The sequence below is a fragment of the Echiichthys vipera genome, assembly GCF_963691815.1.
Source record: "Echiichthys vipera genome assembly, chromosome: 9".
Lineage (NCBI taxonomy): Eukaryota > Metazoa > Chordata > Actinopteri > Perciformes > Trachinidae > Echiichthys > Echiichthys vipera.
Window position 1 is genome coordinate 2,839,033 of NC_139834.1, and position 26,411 is coordinate 2,865,443.

Sequence of the window (26,411 nt, forward strand, 5' to 3'; positions counted from 1 at the left end):
AACGACTGCAGGTGCGTGGACGGGGCACTGGGGAGGACTGGGCCCGCTGGATGAAACCAGTAACCGGCTTGGACAACAACACACACACACACACACACACACACACACACACACACACACACACACACACACACACACACGGAGAGAGAGAAAAAAAAAAAAGAAAAAAAGTTTGTGAAAGTGGCCTGACGTCACACTCCCACAATGCTTACCGCCCCATAACTGCGCTGCAGCCTGAGGGGAGCCAGGCTCACTGTCGGGCCCCGAACACCGCCGAGGAAACATCGGGAAAAACAAGAAAAAGCAACTGATCGCGGAGGGAGGGAGAGAAGAGGAAACCAAGGGGGAGCGGCGGCGTGGACTCTCCCACCCCCGGCGGGTGTCTGCTCTGGTCCGGTCCGGTCCGAGATGGAAGGTTACCGGGGCTCCATGTGAAAGTGACCGAAATGCGCTGCTGGAAACTTTTCTGGTGGGTAAACTGCTCGTCCCCCCCCTCTCTCACCCCCTCTCACCCCCTCTCCATAACTCCCCTGCACGTCCCGATGCGTGTGCATGTGTGTAAACAGCAACTTTTTTTTAATGACTGACACATCGACGGTGCGCGACGCTCGGGCTTGTTGTGAACGCGTCGTCCCGGTACGCGCTGTCGGACTTTGCGTAAAAGTTCGCGGTCGCCGTGAAAAAGGAGCGAGCTGGGGATTTAATTTGGTGTGAATTGCGCGGCCGCCTCCTCCTCTGCCCCTCGAGGCTTCTTCTCCTCCTTCTTCTCCTCCTCCTTCTTCTCCTTCTTCTTCTTCTTCTTTTGGCTCCATGAAAATGCTGCGAACTCGAACGTGTGACGGTCTGAAACACGGTGCACTTTGTCCGGCGGGCCCCCCCCCCCCCCTCGCTTCGCCGTTGACGCCTGATGTTTCCGTGCGTGTTTTCGGGGATCGGTGAGTTTTTGAAGCCATTTCCGAGTGTTTATCAAGAGTGGCACAACACTGCTGAGGAGAGGGAGATAGGGTGCACGTCCCACGGTGTGTGTGTGTGTGTGCGCGTGCATGTGTGTGTGTGTGTGTGCAGGAGGAGAGGAAAGTGTGATAAAAGTTGCTGTAATGTGGAAACTGCACCGAACGCTGTTACACACTGATGTTGTGTGTCGCGTTGGGCCCGTGGTTGTGTGTTTGAACCCCTCCACGATGCTATCTGCGTGGCCTGTGTCATGTTTGTGCAGATCGGATGTTTTGTGCCTCATGTGCCCGTGTGTGTGTGTGAGAGAGAGAGTGTGTGTGTGTGTGTGTGTGAGAGAGAGAGGGAGAGTGTGTGCTTTTCCTTGGAAGCGGGTAAATAACAAGCGAGACCCCTCCAGAGGGGGGTTGGGGTCAGAATGTGGGGGTTCACTCTGTGCACTTGTTATTGATCGCTGCCTCTGCTGCAGGATTCTACCCTGTGACTTGTTGTTGTTCAGGTGGAAACAAGCAACAACTGTTGTCAAAGTAACACAAACTCCCTCACATTGTGCAGGAGACAGTAAGAGGTGAACACACTGCTGCAGAAGAGGCTTTGAAGGTTCCTGGAGTTGCTGTTTTTGCACGATTTCACTTAATAATGTCCTGTTTGTCACTGCAGCAGCGTTACGTCCTGTGTTTAGGGATCTCTGTGCATTGGGAGGTATTTTTACGCGTGTTTTCACGACATCAGCTTCGAGCTATGAGCAGAAATCCTGAGTTCCACGCGCACGTACGTCTCCATGGCCACCATTTTCATCGTCGAGTCACCTGCAGATTATTAGCCTGTAATAGCCCCAAAAAAGTGACAATACAAGATTCAACTTCAAGCAGAAGTCTTCAAATGACCCGTTTTGTCGCCTCGACGCAGCAAAAACACCACGTCATTGGTTTACGTCACAGAAAAGTCGTCAAAACCGACGCTAACTGGAGATTTTTGGGCATTTTCGCATGAAAAACGACGACGAATCACTTCTCAAAATAGGTGCGGATGAAGTTTCCGTCGTTTGATGAATCGACTAGTTGCTTCTACCTGCTCTGGTAGGTTTCTCCACTCTAATAGGACACTTTCGCACTTATTAAGAGTCATTACAGAGGATAATTTAGGTTTTTAGTACAGAACGGAAGGAAAATCCAGTCCTCTGCCTGGTTTGAGACGCTCTGTAAAGACACGATCACTGTCGTCGGCCTGACGCTTTGTTTATAAAGAGAGGCAGTCGGTGATTTACCGGTGGATGAATTATTATTATCATAATACGTCTGCAGCCGTGCAGATTCAGTTGCAAGCAGAAGTCTTCAAATAACCCGTTTTGTCGCCTCGATGCAGCAAAAACACTTCGTCATTGGTTTACGTCACAGAAAAGTCGTCAAAACCGACGCTAACTGGAGATTTTGGGGTGTTTTCACGTGAAAAACGACGACGAATCACTTCTCAAAATGGGTGCGGATGAATTTTCTGTTGTTTGATGAATCCACTAGTTGCTTCTACCTGCTCTGGTAGGTTTCTCCACTCTAATATGACACAAACATGACTTATCAACAGTCATTACAGAGGATAAATTCAGCTTTTTAGTACAGAACAGAAGGAAAATCCAGTCCTCTGCCTGGTGTGAGACGCTCTGTAAAGACACGATCACTGTCGTCGGCCTGACGCTGTGTTTAGAGAGAGAGGCAGTCGGTGATTTACCGGTGGATAAATGATTATTATCATTAAATGTCTGCAGCCGTGCAGATTCAGTTGCAAGCGGAAGTCTTCAAATGACCCGTTTTGTCGCCTCGATGCAGCAAAAACACCACGTCATTGGTTTACGTCACAGAAAAGTCGTCAAAACCGACGCTAACTGGAGATTTTTGGGTGTTTTCACGTGAAAAACGACGACGAATCACTTCTCAAAAGAGGTGCGAATGTCGTTTAATTAATCGACTAGTTGCTTCTACCTGCACTGGTAGGGTTCTCCACTCTAATAGGACACAGACATGACTTATCAACAGTCATTACAGAGGATAAATCAGCTTTTTTGTACAGAACGGAAGGAAAATCCAGTCCTCTGCCTGGTGTGAGACGCTCTGTAAAGACACGATCACTGTCGTCGGCCTGACGCTTTGTTTAGAAAGAGAGGCAGTCGGTGATTTACTGCTGGATAAATGATTATTATCATAATTTGTCTGCAGCCGTGCAGATTCAGTTGCAAGCAGAAGTCTTCAAATTACTCGTTTTGTCGCCTCGACGCAGCAAAAACACGACGTCATTGGTTTACGTCACAGAAAAGTCGTCAAAACCGACGCTAACTGGAGATTTTTGGGTGTTTTCACGTGAAAAACGACGACGAATCACTTCTCAAAATAGGTGCGGATGAATTTTCCGTCGTTTGATGAATCCACTAGTTGCTTCTACCTGCACAGGTAGGGTTCTCCACTCTATTAGGACACCAACATGACTTATTAACAGTCATTACAGAGGATAAATTCAGCTTTTTAGTACAGAACGGAAGGAAAATCCAGTCCTCTGCCTGGTGTGAGACGCTCTGTAAAGACACGATCACTGTCATCGGCCTGTTTATAAAGAGAGGCAGTCGGTGATTTACTGCTGGATAAATGATTATTATCATCATTTGTCTGCAGCCGTGCAGATTCAGCTGCAAGCAGAAGTCTTCAAATAACCCGTTTTGTCGCCTCGATGCAGCAAAAACACTTCGTCATTGGTTTACGTCACAGAAAAGTCGTCAAAACCGACGCTAACTGGAGATTTTTGGGTGTTTTCACGTGAAAAACGACGACGAATCACTTCTCAAAATGGGTGCGGATGAATTGTCCGTCGTCTAGTTGCTTCTACCTGCACTGGTAGGGTTCTCCACTGTAATAGGACGCCAACATGACTTATTAACAGTCATTACAGAGGATAAATCAGCTTTTTAGTACAGAACAGAAGGAAAATCCAGTCCTCTGCCTGGTGTGAGACGCTCTGTAAAGACACGATCACTGTCGTCGGCCTGACGCTTTGTTTAGAAAGAGAGGCAGTCAGTGATTTACTGCTGGATAAATTATTATTATCATTAAATGTCTGCAGCCGTGCAGATTCAGTTGCAAGTTAAAATCTTCAAATAACTCGTTTTGTCGCCTCGACGCAGCAAAAACACCACGTCATTGGTTTACGTCACAGAAAAGTCGTCAAAACCGACGCTAACTGGAGATTTTTGGGTGTTTTCACGTGAAAAACGACGACGAATCACTTCTCAAAATGGGTGCGGATGAATTTTCCGTCGATTGACACCGACACCACTTATTAACAGTCATTACAGAGGATAAATTCAGCTTTTTAGTACAGAACAGAAGGAAAATCCAGTCCTCTGCCTGGTTTGAGACGCTCTGTAAAGACACGATCACTGTCATTAGTCAGTGATTTACCGGTGGATGAATTATTATTATCATTATTTGTCTGCAGCCGTGCTCGAAGCTTTAAAAGTCCCCGTCACAGTTGCAGATCAATAAAGGGCGATGAGTGACGTGAGGGTTTTTCCCTCCGCTTCAAGAGACGAGCGTGTTGCGTCGAGGCCCCGGGCTACATAATAAGGAAATGGAAGTGAGTCTGTCACGAGACAATGCCTTTGTTGCTGCCACTCGGCGTGCAAGTCGAGACCCATGTGTTGGTGTTTGCTCCTCTCTGGCTGTAACAACAACCCTGTCGGCGTCGGCTCCGCTCCACGGCCTTTAACAGATTTCATTTCCTCCAGAGACTTCTCAAACATTTGGAGCGTTAAGGCCGGGCGCGTGTGTCACGGCGCATTTGTTTTTTTAGATGCAGTGTCGGTATTTACAGTGTAGTTACATTAAACCTTAATATCAGAGGTGAACGGTCGAAACCACGTGTTTCCCTGAGCGGCTACAGATGCAGTTAAAGAGCAGTTCTCAGGTACAAGGGGCTGATTTCAGGAATAGAGACGTTTTAAAATCAGAATTGTGCACATTTCTCCTTATTATTGGTGTGAAATAACATCACGAAAGGACACAGGACGGTGGAACTTGTTTAAAACACGCAGACTTTAGGACATTTAGGGCGCACTCCCACTGTGCGTCCGTCCCGTGCCCCGTGCTTTAGGGTCCTTGTCCCCCCCTCCAGGCCCGTTTGTACTCACACTACCTGGGCCTCGGAGAATGCTTCTTGCTGCCTATACGTCATCACGCCGTAACACGTCACACGCATTGATGACGTCATGGCGATGCGTGGCTTTGTTTCCAGATCTTTCCGTAGACCTCAGAGTTTTTGTGCGTCTTGTCGACTGTTTTTGAATCTTTTCATCGACCAAATCTGCAGTAAACACTCCACCTCCACATCACACCAACGTGAACCTTTCACCGCCATTGTTTGAAATGTCCGCGCATGGTCCCTCCTTCTTTTTTCTACGTCCCAACAGGCGCACAGGAAATGACCTCAGAACCGCTGTAGGCCTCGTGCACGTACACATGCGCACGCTCGTGCTCGTACATGTGCAAACGCGCTCTACAAAAGCCCACCTCTCTCAGACAGTTATGCGTGGAGCGGTTGCACTCACACTGGTCAAACGCACTAGGCTCTACCCGTAAAACCTGCTTTGGCTCGTCGCGGAAGGACAGTGTGAGTGCGCCCTAAGACGAGTACAGGACAGGTGTTTTTATGGATCTGCTGGTGTTTGCGACCGGGCGTGAAAGAGGAGGTGTGTTTGTAATGAGAGTCATGAGTAACGCAGGCGGTCCCAGCCACTGTTCGAACATATCACTATGAAAAGTAACGCTCTGTGTATGCGCGTATGTAATCCACGTATTTATCGCTGTTGAAAGTACGTTTGGAGCAAAGGAGGAACTCAGGCGACGTAGTAGAAGAGCGCTAAACTCCACAAAGGGAGGAGGACGGGTCCCAAACACAGGACTTACACCCGGGGGACGGGCGTTCATGTCCTGGAAGAACTGAATTACTTTGATTTAAAATCCTAAACGAGTTGTTTTGATGCCTTGAACGTAACCTTTGTTTCCCAAACACGATTTACTTGTGGTGTTCGTTTGACGGCGTCAGGTAGAACGTCGTGTTTGGTGAGATTCAATTCAATTCAATTTTATTTCCAGTGCCAAATCATACCTAAAGTTATCTCAGGACACTTTACAGAGTAGGTAAAGACCACACTCTATGACTTATTTATGATTTACAGAGACCCAACAATTCCCCCGAGATATCACGCAGTCGTTCGTGCATAGCTTTTTGTAGGATATGATTGAACATGTCGGTGAGAATGCGTTGTGTAAGGAAGTTCTTTCATCTCTATGGTCAATCTGTAATAATGTATTTACCTCACTACTGTAAATTTGAGTCTTTTCTAATACATTTTCAGTCTGTAACCGTGTAATATTTGTTGCTTGTAGATCTGGAGTTGTGTAACAAAACCGGGGTTATTAAAGTATCTCTGATTCTGATAACCTGACTCTACCTGACTCAGATCCATCTGGGAACTCTGGCTTAAAGATCTTTTGGGGAGGGGCGAAAACACTTGTTTGTGATTGGATAAACCATCTGTCTGTCACCGACACACGGGCCAAATCAACCAATCAGATCACTGAAGTGTAGGACGTGCTAACAGCTTTGAGGCAGAGCTCAGAAAGTAAAGGATATTTGCCGTTTGTGTCACGCAAATTTACGGATCAAAGGCACAATTTCAGGTGCTGGTCCGTGTTCAACAGAAGGATCCAGGAGAAACAGGACTTAGCGAGCGTGTTGCTCGATAGCTGCGCTCATCTCATCCACATGGCGTGGAGGCAAAGCTCAGAGAGGACACAACATGTGGGATATAAAGGATATAAAGGATATTTGTGTAATGGGAAGTCAAAGTCAAAGTCAAAGTCAGCTTTATTGTCAGTTCTTCACATGAACAAGACAAACGAGGAATCTGAATTTGGTTTCTCACTCTCCCTGCGTCGACGAGACAAGTCAAAGACACAATTAGTAAAGTGCAAGACACAACATAAATGATCTAACTGCTACAATAACAACACAAAGAATACAAATTTACGGATAAAAGGCCCAGTTTCAAGCCCGGTCCGTGTTCAACAGAAGGATCCAAGAGGAAAAAGAGCTAGCGAGTGGCTAACAAATCAAGGCTAACGCTGTCGGTAAATGGGTCTGGATTGGGTCGAATTTGCGTGCGTTGCGTCACACTTAAACCCGCCTCACAACTAACGCTGATTGGGCGTTCGCTTGGCTAACGGGTCCAAAATCTCTCCGTTGTCACCAAACTCAAGTGCGTGTAAAATGCAACGGAGCTCAGAGTTTATTCAATTCAATTCAATTCAATTAAAAAAACTTTATTTGTCCCCGGGGGGAAATTCAGGGCACACAGAGCAGCAAATAACGACTATACAAAGACATTTCGTCTCTATGTGTCCTGTGATAGACTGGCGTCCTGTCCAGGATGGACCCCGCCTCACGCCCGATGTCAGCTGGGATCGACTCCAGCACCCCTGCAACCCCGACCCCGGGATAAGCGGTTGAAGATGAATGAATTAATGAACAAGAAAACAAGTAGAAAAACGTAATAAATGCTAAATAACGCTAAAAGTTGCTCTGTGCTCCGACCGGTCGACCACACGAGCAGCGACCCGGAACCGGACTCACGAGGCGTGTGAAGTTTGGCACGTTAGCATAATAATAAGCAACGATAATGACGAAAACAGAGGTCATGATTTGATGCTTGTGGGGTCGTGCGCTGACCGTGTTGCGTTTCGTGCTAATCTAATTAGCATTGGACCAAGACTTCGGCTTGAATCGACAGATGAACAGTTCAGGATTAGCTTGCGAGCGCACTTTGAACCGTGTTTCTTTATCTGTGCGTGATTATGAGCCGAATCCAAATCAGTGCGCTCTTAAACATCCCTCCTCAGATTCCTGCTGTTCCCGTGCCCAGGCATTCTCAGCCGCTCCGCTCTCCAAAAATACTCTCTGCCAGCTTCTTCTCATTAACTTCCATGCATTGCTTTACATTACTTCCATGCCCCTGTGGTCGGAGGCGGCACGTCTCATGTTTGCCTTTGTGATTGTGAGTGAATGTGTTTTGCCTCTGAGGGCCCGCGCACATGCCCGTCTTTGGGATGGTAGGAGTGCGCGTGCACGTGCGCCTCGACTCGGGGTGGGTTTGGGAGAGAGAGAGAGAGAGAGAGAGAGGGAGAGGGAGCTGTTTTTCGAGCCCGAGGGAGGTCTTCTCCTCTGAAAATCCCCCACAATCCCTCGCTCCTCTGCGTGCAGCGGTGGTGGTGGTGGCGGCGGCGGCGGCGGCAGCAACAGCAGGCTGATTTCCATGAGAAAAGAGCATCAGTTGGGTTAATGGGAGGGACAGCCCTCCGAGGGGGACAAATGGTAGTTAATAACCAGGGAAGAATCGGAAAAGCTCTGATCCCTTTCTTTGTACTTCTTCACCTTCTAGAGGCAGGGATGGGGGGACGGGGTGGGAGGGGGGTGGGGGGGGGTGCAGAGGAGACGGGTGAACAAGGGACACCGGGTTCATGCTAGAATGGATGTTGTTCACCGAGGGGCTGCGCTAAGTTTGGGCACTACTTTCTCAGGAAAGTGGAGAATATGAGCTCGAGAAGTGGAACTGAGTGTGCGCGCGTACGTGTGTGAGGGGTGCAGTTTGTGCGCGTGACTTTTTTTGTACCCTTGTTTACCTGCACGCGTGTTCAGAGTCGTTGGACGAGCAGGGGGGGGTTTGTTTATCTGTGATATGTGCGGTTTCACGCGGTAGCTGCTGGTCATGCAGGTCACTGTGAGAGCAGGAGGGTGGTTCTGTGTGTCCGGTGGGGACAGGACGGAAGAGCGAGGCTTGTTATTTTATTCTATCAGCAGATTTGAATCCTAACTTTTGCCAGTTTGAGACTGTTTTTCTTTTAATAATGCAAATTTCTTGTATAGCTGCTTTTCTTAACATTGAACAGGATTCTTTTGCTAAATGAAAAAAGTCCCAGCCTGGTCCTGGTCCTGGTCCTGGTCCAGTCCCAGCTTGGTCCTGGTCCTGGTCCTGGACCAGTCCCAGTCTGGTCCTGGTCCTGGTCCAGCCTGGTCCTGGTCCTGGTCCTGGCCCAGTCCCAGCCTGGTCCTGGTCCTGGTCCTGGTCCTGGTCAGATGCGTACATGAACTGATGAAGCCTCTTGGATGAGAGGTGAAACGTCTTCCTGACAAAGAACCAAGTCCAGTTGCTTTTGACTGAAATTGCTTTGAGGAGAACGACGACCAGGACACATGAGAACATTCACAGGCTTAAGGTTTTGTAGAAAAATATGTTTATATTGGTCAGGAATAAGGTAAGGAGAGTAGGTAAATAAGTGTTGTTTTGCCATTTTGTCAAGACCCTTGGCGTCTTGCGGTGGCAAATGCACCAGGCTTTCAGGTGTGAACCCCTTATTGCTGATATTAGGGAATAAGAGCGCCGTGCTCTGAGTAAGGTGGAGGTTAGGGTGGAGGTTAGGGTGGAGGATGGGTCAAACAAACACTGGACTTTCACCTGAGAGACTGCGGTTCTTGTCCAATTTATGTCCCGTTGTTTTTCTAACCCTAAGTGTTTGATTAGCAACGTTCACGGTGGGCGTAGTGCAGAGTCTCGGGCCGCCGTTATTTAAAATCTCGGGCTGTTCGCACATATGAAAACGAAAGGTCATGCACTGTAATTTGTGTGTATTCTACATTTTATCACTGTAGAAATCACAGGCGCTGTAGTATAAAAGTGCTAAACTCTGCGTATGGAGGCAGGTCTGGGGTCTGAAGGGTCCCAAGACACAGGACTTTCACCAGGTGGGCCGGTGCTCGTGTCCCTGAAGTACTACGCCAAACCACCTAACCAAGTCGTCTTCATGCCAAATACTAGCCATTGCTAACCGTCGTGGTCCACTTCTGTCGCAGTTTTAAGGCGTTTAATAGAACATAACATATACACATGTTGTAAGATATCACACGAGTCCCTACCCATAGTACCACCTGTACCATGCAGTGGAAACGCACCATAACTCAGGTATGACTACAGTAGTAGCTTATCTGGGCTAATGTTAGCTAATGGTAGCTAATGTTAGCAAGCTTTAAAGGGAAATTACGGCATAAATTATCCCAAATAAACCATCAAGACAATTTCCTTTTCTTGTATAAACTGTTAACAGAGAAATCTGGGACATTAGCCGAATGTGGCTAACAGTGATTAGCTCGGGGCAGCACGGTGAAGGCATTCAAAGGTCTTTTTTAACCACTAATGCTGCTGTAAATAACAGCAAACCTCTGCAGCAGCATGAGAAGAGTCCCTACACACTAAACAGAGCACCAATGGGCTCCTTCCTTTGGGATTGGGCGGCTGTGGCTCAGGGGGTAGAGTGGGTGTTCCCCATACCCAAGATCAGCTATTCGATCCCTGGTCCATGTGTCCAAGTGTCCTTGGGCAAGACACTGAACCCCCAAATTGCTCCCTGTGCTGTTCATGGGTGTTAATGGAAGTGGCTTTGGATAAAAGCGTCTGTTAAATGAAATGTAAACATTTAAAGGGAAAGCTCGATCTATCTTCATATATACGAATGAATTTCGTTAGCATGCGTAAAACAACAATAAGCCGCTCCACGTGTTTTTTAACGCCATCGTTTCTAGTTGCGATGAATCCTTTCACAATAAAAGAGACGTTTAATAAAGATGAAGTGGTCGAGCGCTCCCAAACAAAATAATCAGATCGATCACCGTCTTTGCCGCATCACCCGATGTCACACTCGCATTTCACATTTATTTAAACAACACGACGGGAGCGGAAAAGACGCGCTGACTCAGCAAAACCTCACATCTTTACCAACCCCCGAAGGCGACGCTTTGTGATCCCGTCTTTAACGTGAACTTTAGGATTCACAAAGTACGCTCGGGAGTAGTTTCATGTCGCTCTTTCACGTTTAACGAACAGCGTTATTATATAGGATAAAGTGCACGGCGGGGGGGGGGGGGGGGCAGTAACGTGCACACGGCATCGCCCTCATAGTAAATACGGCGCCGCATACATTTACTGCATTCAGTTGGCAGCCGTGACAAAGAGAAGAATGATGCTTTGCTGCGTAATAGACTGATTGAAAACAGACGAATGTGCAGGGCAACACACACACACACACACACACACACACACCCACACACACACACACACACGTGCATACACACACACACACATGGCATACACACAGATATTTTACAAGACCAATTAAAGTAAAGAAAAAGAAGAAAACCTCCACATTTTTAATTTTTTACTATGCATAGCGCAAAGTGAGTCACACACACACACACACACACACACACACACACACACACACGGCGTGCTCTCATGTACACACACACTCTCGCGGAGGTTTTTTTGGACCCGCGCACATTCTGACGGGTCCTGCAGAATGCCGGTCAGAAATAGTAAGAGGATGCTAGATGCTTGAACCGCATACTGCCACTTTTCCTCGCGGATCTTTTTCTAGGAAGAGCGGGGCAGCTGTGGCTTTTCAGAACCTCCATCCATCCATCAACCAGCACCCATGGTTTACACCACACACACACACGCACACACACGCACACACACACACACACGCACACACACACACACACACACACACACACACACACACACACACACACCCTCTTTTCCCTCCCTCCATTCCGCCCTCCCAGCTCCATTTCCATGTATCTTAATTTCTTTCCGTCCCCTCTTTTCTTCTCTCCCTCTCTCCCTCTCTCTCTCTCTCTCTCTCTCTCTCTCTCGCACTCCGTCCATCCATCCCTCTCTGTTTTGCACTTCATCCATCCCTCTCTCTCTCTCTCTCTCTCTCTCCCAGACCGAGTTTACAGCCCCCGGGCCACTTCCGCCAGGCTGTCTGCAACAGATTTATTAATAGGCTTTTCTCTCTGCCTGCAGTAAACACAGCGTCGGTTAAGGGGTCGTCCCTCACACACTGATAGACTTGTACTTAACCTTCGGCACTGACCGACTTGGAAATAGAGGAAAGTCTGTTGGTTTCGAAGATGAAGTCATTGAGGGACCGCTGGAAATAAACACAAGTAGGAAACAGAGATGACTTAGAGCGGGGCCGGAGGACGGACGCAGTCGCTGATATTTTACAGCGCGGTTCGTTTCCCAGGTTGAGGTCGGTGAGACGACGACAGGGCGGCGGAAGGGACGCCGTGTCAGAAAGGTCACGCGGAGGGTTGAATTATGTGTGTAATGTGCAAACGCGCTGATCCGCTTTAATGTATGTCAGCGAGTGACATAACGGTCTCACCGCAACGTTGGTTCGGTCGCTGTTTTTGGAGCTTTCTATCGCTGCACCGGCCTCATCGACAGGTGGTCGTGGAATTGTAGACTCCTGGTTTGATGCTGGTCTACGTTGCTACGACTGTCAGGTGGTCCGTTCTTAGGGCCAACGTGAACCTTTCACCGCCACTGTTTGAAATGTCCGTGCATGGTCCCTCCTTCTTTTTTCTACGTCCCAACAGGCGCACAGGAAATGACCTCAGAACCGCCGTAGGCCTCGTGCTCGTACACGTGCGCACGCTCGTGCTCGTACATGTGCAAACGTGCTTTACTAAAGCCCACCTCTCCCAAACGGTCCGTAGCCGGCAAGTGTGGCGCTCCTAGACGCTGTACGGTTGCACTCACACTGGTCAAAGGAACTAGACTTTAGCCGTGAAACGTCCTGGGGCACGGTACGGATGGACAGTGTGTCTATGTGCGCCTGTTGGGACATAGAAGAAAGAAGGACGGACCATGCTCGGACATTTAAAACAATGAAAAACATGATGGTCTCTAAATGCTCTGACTAACCGACTTAAGAACAGTTTTTAACCTAAAGCTCTAAAAGTGCTGAACCACAAACACCTTTACCTGTGTTGGTACATGATGCTCAGGGTCTCTGCAGTCTACGGTGTTTTGTTTTGTCTCCTTAAGCTGCTACGGTGTGTGTGTGGGTGTGTGTGTGTGTGTGTGTGTGTGCGTGCGTGTTTGTGTGTGTGTGTGTGTGTGTGTGTGTGTGTGTGCGTGCGTGTGTGTGTGTGCGTGTGTGCGTGTCGTTTTAAATGTGTCTTTTAAAGGTCTAGCCTTTTCTCTTTGATGCTTTTAATGTTAAGTTATTTCTGCACTTTAAAGGATTGTACTGTAAATTTCGTCGTACTGATACAATGAGAATAAAGACGATTTGATTCATTTCTAAAAAAAAAAGAAAAGCCAGTTTCAGTTTCAGCTCAGAAACAGAGAAAGGAGTTCCTGGATCTGCAGTTTGAGGAGAGTTGTGCTTCGATATTCAGTCGTGTTGAAGCTGGAACGAGTCGGTTTTTGCTCGATAAACGACTTAAATGAGTAATTATTAAAACAAGTGATGATTTATGTTCCGTCAACCAAGTAAATGATATACTGACTCAGTGTTTCAGCTGTTTTTCTGATTCATTTATATCATTTATCACATTATTTACGTCTAATTCCACTTTTAAAGCTTCAGCCTTGTGTTGTTTTAATCTCGGGACTGTGAATTTGTTCATCTGCTGTAAACTATTATTTCCCCTTACAGTGTTAAATAAATAAGTAAATAAATAAGTAAATGTAAATGTGTTTATTATTAAAAATTAGTTATAAACTTTAACAGATTTCCTTTAATAAAAGAGCACAGGAAGCAAAGTTTTCTTACTCTTTGAAAATGAGATTTTCAGGGTTCGTGCAGCTGCTTGAAACCTTAAAATGCTTAAATTTAAATGTCAAATTTTGGATAAAGTGCTTGAAAATGCTTCAATTTTAACGATAAATTGTGGATAAAGTGCTTGAAAATGCTAGAAATTGTATCCAATTGTATTTCTATAGAATAGAAACATGATCCTTCTGGTATTAAAACACATTTTTGGGGTTTATGGCGTAAAAACATCTCTTTTGATGCGATTTTAATGGAAAAAACAAAGGTGAAATTATCATTTTTAATGTCTATATGAATTCGTAGAAATATGTAATTGAGCACAACTGTGAGGTGCTGGAAAAGCTTTAAAATGGACCTTAAAAGTGCTTAAAAGTGCCTGAATTTGACCTTGGAAAGGTGTTTGAACCGTGTATTTTGATGCCAGTGCTTTGTGTAAGAGCCAGTGTTAAGACTGTAACTAACAGTTGTCTTCATTATTGTTTAATCTGCTGATTGTTTTCATAATTAACTGATTTTAATAATCAGCGGTTTTGTTTATTAAATGTTGGAAATGAGTAAAAAACACGTTGAGATATTTTAAAAGCTTGTTTTGTCCGAACAAAAGTCCAGAGCACAAAGAAATTCACTTTACTGTCGTGAATAAAAACAAGAATATCACGTAAAAGAGGCTGAAACTCGTGAGTTCAGATCGTTTCCCTTCGATGGTAACCAACGATTCACTGCTTTTAAACTGCTGTGGATTCATTTTCTGCTGATGCATGAATTAAGTAATAACTTTAGCTCTAATGTGTCGCGCACGTGCAGAGTTTGACCACGCAGGACAGTTTATAACTGAGGTATTTCATGAATTAAGCTGAAAAAATAGCAAATAACAAACAGAGACAGACAACCATTCACACATCAATGAACCGAACACCTGCACGTCTTTGGACTGTGGGAGGAAACCGGAGAACCCGGAGAAAACCCACGCAGACACGGGGACAACATGCAAACTCCACACAGAAGGGACCCAGCCAGGATTCAAACCAGGAACCCTCTCTCTGTGAGGCGACAGTGCTAACCACCACTCCACTGTGCCGCTGAAGTTACAAGTCTTAATTTTAAAACAGGAACATTTATCGAACTTCAAAAAAGGACGCCTGTGTGTAAATAACGGCAGAATGAACTATCGGCGAACGCAGCAGTCCGCATCGGCCGATACGATACACGTAAAAACGCAAATATGGTCCGATAGCATGAGTCTGTCACTACTCTGTTCATGATCCCGTTATAATCGGCCCCTATGGAAGTATTACGCAATGGCGTCACGCGCTGTAACCGAGGAAAGTGCTAAGATCTCGTATGCACATGCACGTGACTCAGCACAGAGTTATCTCTGTGTGTGTGTGTGTGTGTGTGTGTTAGCAGCACAGTAATGTGTAGGATATGGACCCCGGTCGGTCCAGCTCAGTCTAGAGATGCCGAATAGTGAGTCAGCGAATGGGAGGAAACCTGATCTGTGCAGAGAGTGAGAGAGTAACTCCTGACTCACACACACACACACACACTCACACACACACACACACACACACACACACACACACACACACACACACACACACACACAGCTCCAGTAGTACAGTACTGACAGATGATCGCTGCTCCTGATTCACACAGGAGCCAGTAAGAAGGGAGCAGGGGAAGAGTGGGAGAAGGCAGAATGTAGCCACAGTGTCTGATGACACATCCCCTCTTCCTTCCTCTGAAGTGATTTTTAATAACGCCTCCGCCGCCCCGCCCTGCTCAACAATCTCCTACAGCGCCAAGCAAAACCTACAACTCCCCTGGTAGACCAAAGAAATCCCTGTTCACTCACGGAGACGCATCGGGGAAGATGTGAAGGCGCCATTGGAGTTACTCATAATGTTTGAGCCCCGGGAAGTAACGATCAATCTGGATCGATATGGACTCAGTGATCAAACCCCTCCCAAAAGATCACAAATCCTTCTCCATTACACGTGAATAGTACAAACTATTATTTGGCTAAAAGTACATAAGTGTTATTAAAAGTGCTTGTTATGTATAAAGTATGGTTTCTGCCAGTGTGACATGTCATTTATTTATTATAAGCAGCAATTTAGTCAAAGTGGAGTTCATGTTAACGACTTATTTGGGAGTTTAATCAATAAAAACGCCTCATATTCTGTTAAGTGATGACGTTTTGTAGGTAAAATCATACCTAGTGAGCTGTTAAATAATGTGGTGGAGTGATAAATACAATATCTCCCCTTAAAATGGAGAGAATGAGAGTAAACGGCAGAAAACGGGAACACTGGTAAAGTGGAAGTACCTTCCATCGCCACGACCAAGTGTGGTAGAGGAGCGATGGAAACACGGAGCGAAGCAAACACGGAGCGATCGAAACACGGAGCGATCGAAACACGGAGCGAACCAAACACGGAGCGATGGAAACACGGAGCGAACCAAACACGGAACGAACCAAACACGGAGCGAACCAAACACGGAGCGACCCAAACACGGAGCGATGGAAACACGGAGCGAACCAAACACGGAGCGATGGAAACACGGAGCGATCCAAACACGGAGCGAACCAAACACGGAGCGAACCAAACACGGAGCGAACCAAACACGGAGCGAACCAAACACGGAGCGATCCAAACACGGAGCGAACCAAACACGGAGCGAACCAAACACGGAGCGAACCAAACACGGAGCGAACCAAGCACGGAGCGAACCAAACACGGAGCGAACCAAACACGGAGAGAACCAAACACGGAGCGAACGTAACGCGGAGCGAACCAAACACGGAGCGATGGAAACACGGAGAGAACCAAACACAGAGCGAACCAAACACGGAGCGATCGAAACGCGGAGCAAACCAAACACGGAGCGAACCAAACACGGAGCGAACGTAACACGGAGCGAACCAAACACGGAGCGAACCAAACACGGAGCGATCGCAACACGGAGCGAACCAAACACGGAGCGATCGCAACACGGAGCGAACCAAACACGGAGCGAACCAAACACGGAGCGATGGAAACACGGAGAGAACCAGACACGGCGCGAACGTGACACTGAGCGTTCGAAACACGGAGCGTTCGAAACACGGAGCGAACCAAACACGGAGCGAACCAAACACGGAGCGATGGAAACACGGAGAGAACCAGACACGGCGCGAACGTGACACTGAGCGTTCGAAACACGGAGCGTTCGAAACACGGAGCGAACCAAACACGGAGCGAACCAAACACGGAGCGATGGAAACACGGAGAGAACCAAACAAGTAGCGAACCAAACACGGAGCGAACCAAACACGGAGCGAACCAAACACGGAGCGAACGAAACACGGAGCGAACCAAACACGGAGCGATCGAAACACGGAGCGAACCAAACACGGAGCGAACCAAACACGTAGCGAACCAAACACGGAGCGATCGAAACACGGAGCGAACCAAACACGGAGCGATCGTAACACGGAGCGATGGAAACACGGAGCGAACCAAACACGGAGCGATCGAAACACAGAGCGAACCAAACACGGAGCGAACCAAACACGGAGCGAACCAAACACGGAGCGAACCAAACACGGAGCGAACCAAACACGGAGCGAACCAAACACGGAGCGAACCAAACACGGAGCGAACCAAACGCAGCTATTTCCCGTAAAACCGCGCAAGTCTGACGCGTCAAATCTCGTCAGTACGTTCAGCGCGCAGGAATGTTTACTTGGCTTCCACTCTGTCCTTCATCACCTGTTATCTCTCCGCTCCTCTTCCTCCTCCGCTCGCTCCATCCCCGTCCCCCGCTGGTTCTCCCTCTCTCTCTCTTCTCCCCCTTCACACCGCGGTTCCCCCCGTCTCCCCTCTTTTCTCAAGCATACTTCTCGCTCTCATTATTTCCTTCAAGTATACTCCTCTGTGCCATTCTCTTCTCGGAGCTTTGAATTTCCCCCCCTCTTCTCCTCGCTCCCTCTCTTCTCACCCCCTCCCCCCCTCCCCTCCCTCCCCTCCCGCCCCTCCGCAAGCACTTACCAAACCAAACCCCTCACCCACTCCAATGCATTCCGTCCGCTTCGCAAACACACATGTTGTACCAAACATGTAATGACACTCGGAGGGGTTTCCTCCTCTTTCCTTGCATCTCCCCATCTATTCTCTGACCCCCCCACCCCCTCTCTCTCTCTCTCCCTCTCTCCCTCTCTCCTCTGTCTCTCCCTCTCTTTCTGCTCAAAGTCTCGGTGAACAACAACAAGTTGGAAAAATGAAAGTGGGGTGACAACTGCGAGTCCCCTCTCTGCGTCCCCTCCAGGGCCAGTGTGAAGTTTTCAGTTTGATTGAAGGCCTCTTTTCTGTGGTGTGCGGTGTGAAAGCTGTCCTAATTGAATGATAAAGTGCCCCGAGATGGAGTCCAGTGAATAGCCAACAATGGCCAGCCTGTGTGTGGTAGAGGGATTTTGGTTCACATCCAGCCTCTGCCTCTCCGCTCCGAGAGGGGGCCTATTATAACACTCTCTGCTGGACTCGGTCACGTGACGCTGCCTCGCTTCCCCGCTACTCACCCCGCTCTCCTCCCCTACCCTCCCTACTCGTGCTCCCCTCCCTACTCGTGCTCCCCTCCCTCGCCCCCTACCCACCAGTGTGCTCTGGCCAATCCGGTCACATCATCGGCCTCCTCTTCACTCCGCCGCTTTGGTGGGTCTCATTTTGCCAGCGAGTGACTTTCAGCAGCAGCTATCTGTTTGTGTGCGTGTGTGTGTGTGTGTGTGTGTGCGTCAGTGTCAAAGCGCCTTCAGCTCTGTGAGACCGTCCACTGCTCCCAGGACTCCAAGGTGACATGGGAGGAAATGAAGTTTTCTGAAGTTTCACAAAATCATATTTCTGGCTTGTGACCCAGAAAATGAAAATGTACCGACAACCCTTAGTTCTGACTCCTTTCGGGCTGAGCAGTTCACCCAAAGAGTGTGTTTTTATTTCTCAGATCAAACAGTTTTTGGGGTCTAGAGATGGAAGTAAAACAGAAATGAGACTATTCAGAATATAACATAACGTAAAGGGATATTTATTAAAGGGAAATTTCGGCAAATACACTCATTAAATAAGCCATTGAGACATTTTTTCTTGTGTAAAAACTATTAACGGAGATTTCATTCATTCATTCATTCATTCATCTTCAACCGCTTATCCCAGGGTCGGAGTTGCGGGGGTAGCTGGAGCCGATCCCAGCTGACATGGGGCGTGAGGCGGGGTCCACCCTGGACAGGACGCCAGTCTATCACAGGACACATAGAGACGCACAGAGACAGACAACCATTCACACCTACGAGTGATTTAGAGTCATCAATGAACCGAACACCTGCACGTCTTTGGACTGTGGGAGGAAACCGGAGAACCCGGAGAAAACCCACGCAGACACGGGGACAACATGCAAACTCCACACAGAAGGGCCCAGGATGCGAACCTGGAACCTTCTTGCTGTGAGGCGTCAGTGCTAACCACTACACCACCGTGTAGCTAACGGAGATTTCCCGGACAGTCGCTAACAGTAATTAATGTAATGTAATGCAGCTAACACCGATTAGCTCGGGTTAGCACGGTGAAGGCATTCAAACTCCCTGTGAAGGTGTTAGTCTTTACGGTCATATGGTATGGTGAATGTAAAATCATCTCATAAAGACACGGAGAGCGACTATAATGCCGTCTGTGATAATGAGGCGTGGAGGGAGAGAATGATGGATGAGGGAGGAAAGAAAAAGAAACATGGTGAACGAGAGATACAAAGGCGAAATGACAGAACAGAGAAAAGGAAGCCTGTGATGTCCGCTCCTCACTTTAGCACTAGCACACATCAAGTAACCCGTCCAGTAACAACTGTTAACGGAGAAATCCCTGAAAAGTCGGACGTGGCTAACAGTGATTAGCTCGGGGCAGTACGGTGAAGGCATTCAAAGGTCTTTTTTAACCACTAATTCTGCTGAAAATAACAGCAAACCTCTGCAGCAGCATGAGAAGAGTCCCTACACACACAACAAAGTGTCATCAGCGTAGTTAGTGAAGCCAGAGTTTATTAAAAGAGTGTTTTAAAGACTTACCTACTGGCCCCTGTACCAGCTCCTCTCATAGTAAAGTCCATTACAGTGGAAGGAGAACATTGCTGCTTTGTTGTGTGTGTAGGGACTCTTCTCATGCTGCTGCAGAGGTTTGCTGTTATTTTCAGCAGCATTAGTGGTTAAAAAAGACCTTTGAATGCCTTCACCATGCTGCCCCGAGCTAATCACTGTTAGCCACGAACGGCTGTTAGCGACTCTCCTGGATTTCTCCGTTAATAGTTGTTACACGACGGCTTATTTGATGAATGTAAGTGCCAAAAAAGACCATTGGATGTTTTAATTGCACTTTAACAGTCATCTTTGTTGACTTACCTATGAACCTGTTTCGTTATTTTGAATTAAATCATTTTTCTTACCTATTCTGATGCTGCATATCTTTTCTAGACATTAATAATCCACAAAACGTATCGTATGGAGCTTCTTAAAACCATATTAGGCGACTCTACAGCACAGATTAGGCGAGTCCTCTCAAAATCCGACCATCAGCGTATTTTCTTTAGCCTTGTTTTGAAGTTGTTCACCTGCTGTTTGGTTGTTTTTGAGACTGGGAACGCGGCCAGTGGATCTCCCTTCATTCTCAGCTAGATGGCAGCAAGGCCACCGAGAACCCAATCAAACACTTTTACTAATTTGTCATTATAATCTTATCTTTACCAACGCTGGGGTCGGCTCGCCGCACGTGGAGCAGCCTGGTCGGTGGGTCTCGGGGAGGGGTGTCGGTAGAAGGGGCCGAGGACGGGTGTGCAGTGAGGAGCTGGGGTACGGATGCTGGGCAATCTGTTAACTATTTTACCCTCCGACTGAAACCTAAACCTTTCTCAGAGAGAGGACAGAGCTTCTAACAGAGCTCCTTACATTCCCCCCACCCGCACACACACACACACACACACACACACACACACACACACACCCTCACTGCATACACACATTTAAAGTGTTGGAGAGGTAGTGAGGTGGAAGACCACCCTCTGGCATCCCAGTCATTCAAATGAGTGTGTTTTTATCTCTGGGGGCTGGAAGAAAGGGGAAGGAAAGTGCTGTGTTAAAATGTGTTAATGAATAACTCCTGAGCTCAACACTCTCTCTCTGTCAGCCCTCCCTCGCTCCCGCCCCAACAAAAACGCTCTTTCTTTCTCTCTTTCTTTCTTAATATTGGAGAATACAAAGTGATTTACTCTGGACAGCTCCCTGAGAATGAGAGTATGACGGTGTTCGGTTCTAAAACGTGTTTTACCGACTTAAAACTGCATAAACTCCAGAGTTAAAGTGGCCTGATGGTTCTACCAAACGTTTCTTTAAGGGTGCACCGGGCCAAAACAGGTTTTTCGGGTAAAGCCTAGTGCGTTTGACCAGTGTGAGTGCAACCACTCCGCGTATAACTGCGGCACGCTTGCCGTCCACGACCCGTCTGAGAGAGGCGGGCTTTTGTAAAGCGCGTTTGCACATGTACGAGCACGAGCACGAGGCCTACGGCGGTTCTGAGGTCATTTCCTGTGCGCCTGTTGGGACACAGAAAAAAGAAGGAGGGACCATGCACGGCCATTTAAAACAATGGCGGTGAAAGGTTCACGTTGGTGTGATGCGGAGGTGGAGTGTTTACTGCAGATTTGGTCGATGAAAAGATTCAAAAACAGTCGACAAGACGCACAAAAACTCCGAGGTCTACGGAAAGATCTGGAAACAAAGCCACGCATCGCCATGACGTCATCAATGCGTGTGACGTGTTACGGCGTGATGACGTATAGGCAGCAAGAAGCATTCTCCGAGGCCCAGGTAGTGTGAGTACAAACAGGCCTGGGGCAAAACATTACTTTTTTGGTTTGTTTTGAGTTTTAAGTGGTGAATAAAATTCTATGCGCCCGTGTTCACACAAGCAGGTTCAGGACAAATGGGTTCAGTCAGATAAAATAATTAGAGATAGATATTCTCAGGAAGACCTCGCTCTCTTCCTGTTTACCGTAACAACAAGCAACGCACATAACGTGACTGACACTGGCCGACTGTGGTCGCCTGAAAATGTCTCCATCAGCGTTGGGTTGCACCTCGCTAACAAAGCTAATGTTAGCTAGCTAGCACTAGCGTTAACTGGTAACTTAACGGATTTTCAACTGGCTCCGCTATGGTTAAAAAACATCTTTAGCGTTTAGCTCAGTGCAGCCAGATGCCGCTCAGCACTCGGCCACATCCGGTTTCAAAAAAACCAAGATGGCGACGACCATGCAGTCGTCTGGCTTCGGAACGGTTGTCCGCAAACCGACGTGCGACGTCACGGTAGCTGCATCCGTCTCTGTTCTACATTGTGTGAGTTTGCTGAAGGTTTCTCTGGTTGATCTCTCTCTGATGCACAAACCGCCGCTGTTTTGAACATCTGTGTTATCTGCCCTTCTCGCTCTCTCTCTCTGTTCCTGTCAGCTGGCTGCTTTCTCCTCTCGTTTCATCTCATTCTTGTTATGTTGTTCTGTCTCTCTCTCTCTCTCCCTCCCTCTCTCTCGCTCTCTCTCTCCCTCTCTCTCCTTCCCTCCTGCTTGTCACACGGCTGTCATCTGCCCGACGCCGCCTGCAGCCTCCGATTCTCCGAACGTGATCAAGTTTCACAAAAATTTTCGGAATGCGCGCTGCCCACTGCCCACTTTTTCAAGGCCCTGTTTATGCAAGAATGTTATTTTTACAAGTCTCTACCTTTAACCCCCCCCTTCCTGCAACAACCCACCCAACCAAACCAACCACCCACCCACCCGCACACACACATTACTTTCCTCCTTTTCCCTTCCATTACCCTGAACATTGTTTAAAAATACACACGGCGAGCGGATAAAGAGGGGGGTGGGGTCGGGTGTCGGGGCGTTCGGCAAACAAGAAACAAAACAGGGGAAAATTAGCAGCAGAATGAGAAGAGAGGGGTAAGGGAAGGAGAGAAGTGGGGAAAGGCTGTGGGAGCCATTGGAACCTGTAGATGGCTGTAAACAAAAGGCTGCTTAACAATGCCCGTTGTTTTAAGCTGAGCTGACGTTGCCGAACTTAGAGATTGTTTGTTGCTGACCCCATCTGAATCGGAGAGAGAGCCACTGGCACCCGTAGGGAAACAAAAGTGCCAGAGTCCCGGCGGCTGCATGGACAGGCCGAGGCCGCGCGTGTTTCCATCACAGCGACTCAATAATCGCTGTCAGTGTTTCACAGATACACTGTTGTTGTACCCGTGAAACGCTCAGCGAGTAGCACCTGCTGGACATCGGTCTTCAGGTCACTTTGTTAGCATCCAGGGCCCGTAATCCTAAAACATTTGATCTGCCCACTGGCACGACCGCAGCACCAAAAGTGTCCTTTTAAACCCTTTCATAAAGCTGCTGACGCCAACTTTTACAAAGGAACTGCGAGAAGTCTTTGAGCTAAGAGAAGGGGCGGGGTTTACCCTGTTGCTATGCATGATGTCATGTTTCATCCAACTGTGGAGACGCGTTTTCCTGTAACCACACAACTTTAGTATGTAAGCAGCCGGCGTTATCGGCGCCTGTGGCGCTGTTCTATGCGCCTGTTCTATGCGCCTTATAATGTGGTGCTCCTTATAGTGCGGAAAATACGGTACATCTAATTATCAGCCTCTTCCACGTCTGGCAGCACGTAAAGCATCAGCAGGTGTCACTGTAAGAAGCCTCGTAATGCTCAGACTACAATAACCAGGATAACGGTGAAACCTGGACATGTTGGGTAGGAAGCAGACGCTGTTCTTGGGTCTGTCCAGTTCAACTGTGTTAAAATTAGGCTGCAAAGGGAAATAACATTTAACGTGGCAGTCCGCTGTTCGACATCTCAGTCAATAGATATGGATCAAAATGCGACTCATAGACTAATGAATTGTTGGTCGTCCAGTGCTTTGTCGACTATTTGGGGGCAGCCCTAAAGAGTTTCACTTAAATAAATGTGTGTTCTCTGTGAATGAGGGAACACAACGGTGAGTGAGTCCATACGGGACACCGATGAACGTCTTTGTATTTGCAGTGTTACGAACTGGGATCTGTGGTGACACGGCGAAAAGATAAAGTAGACGGTCCTAAGAACAGCTTTTCTGGCTTTGGACTCTTTAATACTGTTAATATTGTATAGTTATACAGTGTGTGTGTGTGTGTGTGTGTGTGTGTGTGTGTGTGTGTGTGTGTGTGTGAGAGAGAGAAAGAGAGAGAGAGAGAGATTGGCGTGACGCCCACTGGCACTGTGCCCACATCTCCGGCTGCTGTGGAGCTCCGTGTCACAGCCAGGACTCCCTGCCAGAAGGGCTTTCCCCAGAATCACCTATGCACACACACACACACACACACACACACTGACTCCTTCACAGACACACACACACACTCATGCCTCACATTCAGTCGTGCTGCCCATGTGTTTAGTGTCAACAGTTTGATAAAGCTCTGCTAAGCCAACCGCACATCCTGCTAATGCTCTGACTTGGCACTTTTTTTTTTATTACTGCGAACAATAAAGAGAATAAAGTGTGCTTTAGTTGGTGTTAATGTCAACAACATACATATGATGTGTTGGGCTCATGGAGACGCTGAAGCTGGCCTTTAGATGTCACAGTACGATTTGATTTTGAGACATTTCAGTGAGAGATATTACTCTGTTCTCTTTGTCCATCTGTGCCTCCGTCCCGTGCCCCGTGCTTTAGGGTCCTTGTCCCCCCCTCCAGGCCCGTTTGTACTCACACTACCTGGGCCTCGGAGAATGCTTCTTGCTGCCTATACGTCATCACGCCGTAACACGTCACACGCATTGATGACGTCATGGCGATGCGTGGCTTTGTTTCCAGATCTTTCCGTAGACCTCTGAGTTTTTGTGCGTCTTGTCGACTGTTTCTGAATCTTTTCATCGACCAAATCTGCAGTAAACACTCCACCTCCGCATCACACCAACGTGAACCTTTCACCGCCATTGTTTGAAATGTCCGCGCATGGTCCCTCCTTCTTTTTTCTACGTCCCAACAGGCGCACAGGAAATGACCTCAGAGCCGCCGTAGGCCTCGTGCTCGTACACGTGCGCACGCTCGTGCTGGTACATGTGCAAACGTGCTTTACTAAAGCCCACCTCTCTCAGACGGTACGAGGCCGGCAAGCGGGCTGCAGCTAGGCGCGGTGCGGTTGCACTCACACTGGTCAAAGGAACTAGACTTTACCAGTAAAACCTGTTTGGGCAGTGTGAGTGCGGCCTAAGAGGCCCCTCACCCCGTCTACAACAAGACCCCCAAACTCCAAAAGTCAACTTTTAGTCATTTTGTGCCCCTTTGGCGTCTTTTTGCATCACGTTTAGTTGTTTTGCGGTTCTTTTTTTGCTGTATTTGCATTTATTTGCATTTGTTTTGGTTCCATTTTGGACCTCTTTGTAGTCCTTTGGGGTCGTTTGTCATTTTGCATCTGTTTCCAGTCATCTTGCACTTCTTTGTTGACGCTTTTCCGTGATTTCGGCAAAGGCGGTCGGCGAGACGGATTCTTTTAACCGCCCCTAACTGTTTTCTTTACAAATTAGCATGAAGAGGGAGAACCCTGTTGGTCTTTGTTTGTGGAGCCGGTTCATTTTCTAAATTAGTCTCTCCACCAAACCCCAATCATCGTTAAAGGGAGAATGTGTGTTACCCAGATGTGTCTCAGTGCGGGTGTACCAGCCTGGACCCAGAGAGGGAGACCGACACAGAGGGAAGTCAGGGTGATATCGATAATACAAGAAAGCCAGTCATAGCTGATGATGATGATGATGATGATGATGCTATTTAGCGTCTCTGCTAACATCATGCTTTGATGTGGTCTATGTTTGCGGGATCTCGTGCAGTGAGTGCCAGCTTTTACACACACATATACACACACTGGAAAACTTGAGCGTGCACACTGCTTATTTTGATAGGCGCCTCCCAAACGTGTGCATTCTGTAGCGACCACAGCGGGAGACGATGGGAGGGAAATAACAAGAGAAGAGAGGAGAAGACGAGGCTCCTAATGAGCGAGGGCTGATTTCTGGCTGTTTGAATTGGCATGTGGGACGGAGAGAAGAGACGGAGTGAGGGATGAAGGGTTGGAGAGATGAAGAAGGAGCAGAAGCACTGGCAGGGAGGAGGAGGAGGAGGAGGAGGAGGAGGTCAAAACAAATGAAAGACGAGTGGGTGAAGCAAAGGGACCTCGTCGCGTGTTGTCCCTCCTCCTTTTTTGCAGGAATGAACGCGGCTTGGAGCAATTTATCAATGTTTTCTCTCTGAGGAGTTGAACCTCTCCGAGCGGCTCAACTTCACCTACTTCCAAAGTTTTTTAGAGGAGGGAACGCAGCCGGGAAACGTCAAAACTCCAGCAACACTTGTATGTGGAACTACTTTATTGTGAGACGGACACGTTTGGACTTGTGGCCCCGACGACCCCGATGAGGGCCACGAGCTGAAACGTGTCCGTGTCACAATAAAGTTGTTGATTCTCCCGGACGATGCATTCTGATATTGAAAATTATATCGAGTCATTTCGCTCAGAAATGCTGACCAATCAGGACAGACTGGGCTTTTCCAGGAGGGTTTCTTAAAGAGACAGGCGCGAAAACAGAGTGTTTGAGACTCAGGATGAATACAGGTTTATTCAGGGTCTGTCCACACAGAGACGCGT

At 47.8% G+C, this 26,411-nt stretch overlaps 1 protein-coding gene across 2 annotated transcripts in view; it reads left to right on the plus strand.

The window, feature by feature from the left end:
* The first annotated feature begins 292 nt into the window (after nucleotides 1–292).
* plagl2 (pleiomorphic adenoma gene-like 2) overlaps nucleotides 293–26,411 on the plus strand; it is a 45,090-nt gene continuing 18,971 nt past the window's right edge. Inside the window, exon 1 of one of the 2 annotated variants that reach the window (XM_083919678.1) lies at nucleotides 293–469. The gene's annotated coding sequence lies outside the window, so the exon portion shown is untranslated. Of the gene's footprint in view, nucleotides 470–922; nucleotides 936–26,411 lie in introns of those variants that run through there. The other variant, XM_083919679.1, reaches the window with a different exon arrangement.